The sequence below is a fragment of the Carassius auratus genome, unplaced genomic scaffold (genome assembly GCF_003368295.1).
Source record: "Carassius auratus strain Wakin unplaced genomic scaffold, ASM336829v1 scaf_tig00030572, whole genome shotgun sequence".
Classification (NCBI taxonomy): domain Eukaryota; kingdom Metazoa; phylum Chordata; class Actinopteri; order Cypriniformes; family Cyprinidae; genus Carassius; species Carassius auratus.
This window is the reverse complement of record NW_020525866.1, coordinates 1-7,597: the sequence shown is the minus strand read 5'-3', so window position 1 is coordinate 7,597 and position 7,597 is coordinate 1. Positions and strand designations below refer to the sequence as shown.

At 34.6% G+C, this 7,597-nt stretch overlaps 1 pseudogene; it reads left to right on the top strand.

The window, feature by feature from the left end:
* Positions 1-4,507: 4,507 nt before the first annotated feature.
* Positions 4,508-5,499, top strand: LOC113080261 (polymeric immunoglobulin receptor-like; annotated as a pseudogene).
* Positions 5,500-7,597: the final 2,098 nt, after the last annotated feature.

Sequence of the window (7,597 nt, the reverse complement as noted above, 5' to 3'; positions counted from 1 at the left end):
ATCTGGTTCATCATCACTTCAACATTGTAAATCCATCTTGTGAATGTGAGGTGAAAAAATATCAGTGTAGTCTGTTCTGGTTCTACTCTGAAGATTTACAAACATTCACCAGGTTTTCCAAACAGACCGCTGAGCGTGATTGGCACATGTTTGCAATCAACCATAAACACGTTTTCTATTGGATAAAGTTTACCTTGTCATCAGTGTTCAAAGAGGTCAAAGGTCAACTGATATGCTGAAATCGAAAGAGCCCTAGTGATAGATCTAGCTGCTCTGTTTGAGTACTGAGACGGTCTTGTCTTGCTGTTGTTGAACATAACTTTGTGAAGGCAGGCTAAAAAAAATCTCTACCAACACAGCAATTAGTAAATTATTATAAAAACAGCTCAAAAAATTACATTTTATTACAAAATCAAATTTGTAATTCTCATTCAAGACAGTATATATGAAATATAAATATACAGATAAATAACATGTATGTGTAAATATTATTTTATCCATATTTTTGGACAAAAATTAGAATGTATGTTTTATTATAAACCTTCAGAAAAGTTTGAATTATTGAAAGTGTGTGTATCGAATTTTTGTAACAAAGGTTACAACAGCTGTTATGATTTAGCTTTTCTTGAAGCGCACTCTTGTCATAAATTACTCAATTACTATTATAGTGTAATTGTTCTCACAAAACAGCAGACAAATATCTATTCAGGAGCCTTAGACCTTTCCAACGATATATAGTTTGTAGGGGTGTAACAAACCCTGACGATTCATATTCATAGATCTTGAAACATGTTTTTTGAAACATGAATCTCCGATCTTGGACAGTAATCGATTCAAAATGATAAGAATCAAATGAATCGCGATTTCTATAGCGATTCAATGCTTTCAAACAGCGCTGGTGCTGTGGTGGGGCATTCGCCTTAGCGATCATTGATGCCCCTCCTACAGGCCATGGCGTGGCCCCCCCCCCCCCAAAAAAATATCCTTTATAGTTATTATTTTAATATTAAATGTTCAATTTGTAACTTAAATTAAATAAAGTAAAAAGAATGGGGAAAATGCATTATTTTGGTAGTTCATGGCATGTTACTAGGCTTCGTCATGGTGAATGCTTATTGGTCGCCAGGTAAACTTGTTACATTTGATTTGCAGCGCACACAAAATCCATTTCAAGTTGAAGAACAGTTTGTCCGTCTATATTATAGACCTTTGTTAGCCGTTAATTGTAAAAAATAAAAATGGATTTATAAAAATGGTTTAGACCTCCATACGTTCGTTGACTTAAGACATAACACATAAGACACTCTTTTTCTCCACCTGCTGTGGCGTATTTGTGTAATATGAAGAAATGGTCACTGAACAAATCAATGAACGAATCATTTTGGTGGACGAACTGAAAATAAACGATCTAAATTTCCACAACTAAATTTCAGGCAACATAAATGGATTTTTTAAATTTTAGTTTTTAGTGACCCGCCCCAGCCCACCCTGCAAATAAAGTGCCAATTTCTTAACCCAGCTCAACCCTGTTAAGAGATGACCTGCGCGCGCATCACTATTGTTAACATATTATTACTGACCATTTGATGATTTAATTTATAGTCTATATTTTACTGATAACTTAAACGATGTTAAAATAAATGTTACTGGAATAATTTGGGGAATGTTTCATTTGCATAGAACGTGTTTTCTGTCTTAACGTTGTAATGCAGCTTCACGTGAAGTGGAAAATCGATTCCTGAGCAATCGACGCCAACTAATTCATCACCTTCAATCGGGACAGTGCTCTTGTAACGCTCTAGATTTTGTACACATGTACACATGAAAATTGTGGCACATGTTAGCTTAACCAGCCATTTCTACCTAAAATTAAGTTTTTCATAAAAAATAAAGTTTCTTTTTTAGATTAAACTTCATTTGAAAGAGCGCATCTAAACTTCGTTCATTAACCATTCCTTTGTTGGTAATTATATAATTGCTTTAGTACCTTATTGGTGATTAATTAAATTAAAGTTATCTCAGATCTCAGATCCTCAATCCAGCCATACTAATCATCAACAGGTGTGTTTGAAGAACCGAATCCATCTTGGATATGACATTTGATAACACTTTTCTGAATTTCTAGACTTTTATAAGGAAACAGCCAAGGGAACAAAACTACATGAATGTTAGGGCTGTCAAAAAAAATAAAAAAATATTTTTTCGAGTATTCGTCAAATTTAAAATAAAAATCCACATTTGAATGCAAAAACCATTCTTAACACACACATTTTTGCATTAGATTTTTAATGTGTATGTTAAGGAGGCTGCTTTAAGGTACACTTCATATTCGTTCCGTCTTGCTCCCTGCAGCGTCGGGATTTTTCCCCATTCAACACTGAAAACCCTAATAACTGACTGAACTGAATTGACTAGTAAACTTGTTGCCTCAATTTAATTGAGTAATGGAGTCTTCCTAAACTTACATATTTAAGTTTATTTAACTTGACAGTTTTGTAGACTCTACTTAAATCACTCAGTTCAGCAAACTTGGTGCTTAATTAATGTACTTAAACGATTATGTTCACTTAACTTGGTATTAATTTCAAGTGTACTTATATATTTAAGTTAACTCAACATGTAAATTTAACTGAAAATGATGTTCTTATTTTTGACTGCACACTTTTTGCACACTGAAGTAAAACAAATAACAGCATATTTAATCTTTGACCTTTTGACAAAATGTCACAATATTTATGGAAATACAGTAAACCCTATACTGCACTGTAAAAAAAAAAAAGTTACGCCAACTTAAAAAAATAAGGCAACTTATCGCAAGCGCTTTTTTGAGTAAACTTAACAAATGGGGACTAAAGTCCACCCAACTTAAAATAACTTAATATCACAAGTTGTCACAACATAAATAGTCATGTTAACCTAAAAAATATCCAAACAAATTATTATATTTTTGTTTACTGAACACAAGGCCTACTTTTAGCTAACACTTTTATCCAAAGCGACTTACAATTGCTATGTGTCAGAGGTCACACACCTCTGGAGCAACTAGGGGTTAAGTGTCTTGCTCAGGGACACATTGGTGTCTCACAGTGGATTCGAACCTGGGTCTCTCACACCAAAGGCATGTGTCTTATCCACTGCGCCAACACCACCTATAAACATACACAATTTTATTTATTCAAAGTTTGTGTCCAAAGAACAAGGACAGGTCTTGTATATTACTGTAATATTTGTGAGTGAATGTGGGTGTTCGTCTATGTGGGCATGGTTACTTGCAAGTTTTTATTTTTATTTTTTTTTATTAAGCTGAGGGTAATGGTTGGGTTCGCAACTGTATGATTTTTTTATTTTTTTTATTTTATGCATCCCCATAAATTATGATCCATAGGCTTTTCACTCAAAGAGTAACATTAAAGACCAATTATTAGACAATGTAATATACACACGCTACTGCCAAAAAAAATGACATTTCCTTATAGTGAATAACCATTTAGAATGCATTCCACTTGCAAAAAAATAAATTTGATTCTGCTCACAAACTGTATTTTAAAGGGACACTGACAAGAAGAAAGTATGCAGTTTGAGTTCAGCTCATAGTCTCCAAAATGGTGCTACGCTGATTTGGAGAGACACAGAGGAGACGACTTGTTGAATAAAGTTGTTATTTTTGTTTTCTTCATGTACAAAAAGTATTTTCTTCACTTCATAAAGTTACAGTTGAATCACTGATTGCAGATGGAGTATTCTGATGATGTCTTTCATACTTTCTTTGACCTTAACTGTTATTTATTTGGCAGTCTCCTGGGTTTCATCCAAAATATCTTAAATTGTCTTCCAAAGACGATCAAAGCTTTTACAGGTTTGGAACGAACTTGGGGTTAAGTGTGTATCCCTTTAATGATGTGTTAGTGTCCCATAAAGGTTATGCCTGTTTGAAGAATGCCATTTGGTGGCATAGAAGACATTTTAAGCAAATTGTTTAATAATTTTTCATGGTTTTCTTCAATGTTTGAGGCATATTAAACAGATGTACCTAAATATTTTTCGTTAACTAATTTCAGTTACATTCACATCTTAGGCTATATAGTTTTAATTTGTATATATTTATTTATTTTAGATTTTTATTGTATTAACAACTCAGCTGTATGTGGACACTTTGTGAGTATAAATGTATACTGCAATATTGTTTTGTTGTAAATGAAACTCCCATTGTCCATAACAACTGTAGTTTTAAGTTATTTTAATAAATGAATTCAGTTAAATCGTCAAACATTTGTATGACTTGACAGTGACTTGCTTGACCCAAGCTACGACTTGACTTGACTTGACTCTCACTAAAACTGACTTGGACTTGAGACTTACTTGTGACTTGCAAACGTGTGACTTACTCCCACCTCTGCTAAATGCTATATATAAGTACTTTTTGAAAGGTCCCGCCCTAATGACAGCATTTATTTTCGTTTGAAAAGTTTTATATGAGGTGAAGAGGGAAGTCAAGACACTCAAGAACAGAACAACTCAAGATACAGGAAGAGAAACACAATGAACGCATATGTAAAGACAAACACATTCTACATTTCAATCTGGTTTTGGCTCATTTTAGGTGAGAGTACAGTACATGTATTGCTGTGTTCATTTCTAATAGATCCTGTTTAGTATTTTACAATGACAGATTTATGCTCAGCTGTTCATGTTAAAAATGAGAAGTGACTTATTGTTGGACATAATGTTTTGTTTGTTTAGGTGTTGAAAGCTACAGTGCTTGGTCAAACCATGTATTAACTATTTATCCTGGAGGATCTGTCACCATCCCATGTCATTATGACAAGAAATACACACAGCACAAGAATCCTGGTTCTCAGAGATTGATAAAACACACACATACACAAACACAAAAGAGCAGAATCTGTCAGTAATTGATCATCCTGATCAGAGTCTCTTTACTGTGACTATGAGAAACCTGCAGAACAAACACAATGGATTTTATTATTGTGTTGTGGAGACTGGAGAAAACAAAACAAATGTAACATACGAGCTTTATCTCAAGATTCAGTCTAGTAAGACATTTTGTAATTGTTTTAATCTCATTCTAATGTTCAGTTCTCTTAAACTCTCTCTTTTATTCCTTGTGTATTTTATAATCACAAATAGATGTGTGTGTGTGTGTGTGTGTGTCCAGCTCCTGATGTATCTTTGATGAACAGCAGTGTCTCTGGACATGAAGGTGGTGATATCAGTGTTCAGTGTCTCTACAGTTCTGGATATCAGAATAAAGTCAAACAGTGGTGCAGATATAAAGATCAGAGCTGTTACACAGTGGGGAGGACTGTCACATCCCAGAATCCATCAGTGCAGATCAGTGATGATGATGAGAGAAGATCCTTCACTGTGCTGATGACTGGACTGAGACGGACTGATTCTGGCTGGTACTTCTGCTCTGCTGGAGATGCACTGAATCCTGTTCACATCACTGTTCAGAGAGACAATGAAAATAAAAGATGTGTAAGCAGCCATACATTGAAAAATCAGTCCATTAACATGAGACTTATCATGTTTATTTAAATTTGAAGTGTGCTCTTAAATTTATAATAGTTCTTATTTTTTTGTAAATCATCTTTTGTATTCTGGCTGGTATTTCTGCTCTGTAGGTGAGGCACTGAATCCTGTTCACATCACTGTAACGGAGGCAGAACCAGGTACAGTACTTATTTTTTCAATAAATCAAAAATGTTTTGATATAACATATGAAATAAAACACTATTAAACTAACTTTGTTATTTTTTACTTTGTCCGCAGGCACTGTCAGTGACAAAGTGTTAGTATTTTATCATTTCTCTGTAAATGACTTTCCTTTATAATCATCTTTGGGAAATTATTCTATATTTATCTCTGGTTTATTTCATGACTAACAGTCATTTCCTTGTTGCTCTGCTGATATTCTTCCCTTTCTCCTTTTGTCTTTGCAGAAATGAAACAAAAGACACGGAGGAGACACACAATACTGTGTATTGTTTAAATTAAAATAATTATAGTTTAACCTAATTCTAAAACTGAAATACATAAACAGAAGGGCTTTTCACACTTCAATCAGTCAGTAAACCCTGGATAATCTGAATCGTGGGTTTTCTTGTTTCATCTTTCACACTGCTCAGTATTTACTTGTGATTAATTCTGTGTATTCACATGCATCAAACTCCTGGAGGGCCACAGCTCTGCACGATATTTCAATATTTTTCTTCTTAAATGCTGAAACCACTGCTTATGCAGATATAATTTATAACTTCAGGTAAAACTGTGTCAAACATGCTTCCAAATGTGATACGAATAATTCTCCCATGCCTAAAAGCTAGGTTTAGCCTGTAATAACCTTTGATAACACAGCCTTTTCATTATGATCAATCTAGAGATTGTTTAAGAGTCAAATGTGAGCCTTTGTTGTTTTTGTCAAGCCTTTCTTCTTGTAGCTATTTTCATTGTTGACCAAGGAACGGGTCGTTAACAAATGAGTCATAACCCATGTTTATTATATCTGCTTCATTTGTCGGACTGATTTAAAAAGGTAATTGATGAGATCATAAGAATGATCTAATAAAAGAACAGCTCATCAGAGGCATTTTAATTTTACACAGGCCTGTTTCATAAATAACCCTTCATTTGTGCTGTGTGTGTAACGACAGAAATATAAATACAAAGTTATGACCAACAAACTGCTAAATTAATTTATTGGACTTATTTCAGAGAATATTTCTGACAAGAATGCAACAATATCCACATACTTTACACCACTCACATATTTCCAGGACATGGTTTCTTGATGTTACTGTTTTAGTTTTTTTTTTTTGTGATTTTATGAAATGCAGATCTTCTCTAAACCTGGAGATCCTGTAATATACACCACTATAAATTATGAAATTATGAAATATGTAAGTAGACCAGACATTAATATACCTATTTCAGGGTGACCCTATAGTCTAACTCCATTAGCTGGATTTGATTGTTGATGACTGGGCATGATTTGGTTCATTTGGTTTTTCGAAGCTCATCTTGGAGTTGTTGTTACAGGTCTGTAATCTTAAACCTGCTCGGGAGCATCTTATTTCATGTTAACAGGATTAGATTGCAGCTTTTTAAGCAGAACTGATACTTAAAATCTGTCCCAGCCACAGCTACTTCAATAAAAGAGGATCCTACAGATCCAATGCACTTCGATCCCAAACGCTGTTTTGGGTTGGCAAATCTAATTTTGTTGCCACCCTTTGGCTTCACGCCACTGCTTTAAAGCTCTGCCAGGTAAACAGCGCGTACCCCCGAAGCGTGCGCACTGTCAAACAGCGCCAAACTGGATTTTTGTTGGATCAGACCCATCTGCAAGCTATGGAAAATATGCACAAAACAATCCACTTTAAAGTTTTAATTTATCATCAGAGGACAGATCATTTCTCAGGGGAGGCAGGGCTTATCCTAGGGGAGGCATTGCCTCCCCCAGCCTCCCCCTAGACACGCCCCTGTGTACAGTTAAAATAACATTAAGAAAATTACATATGAAGCATCATTATCTATAAATCATATCTATAGCTGAGTGCATGTGCATGTGCATGAG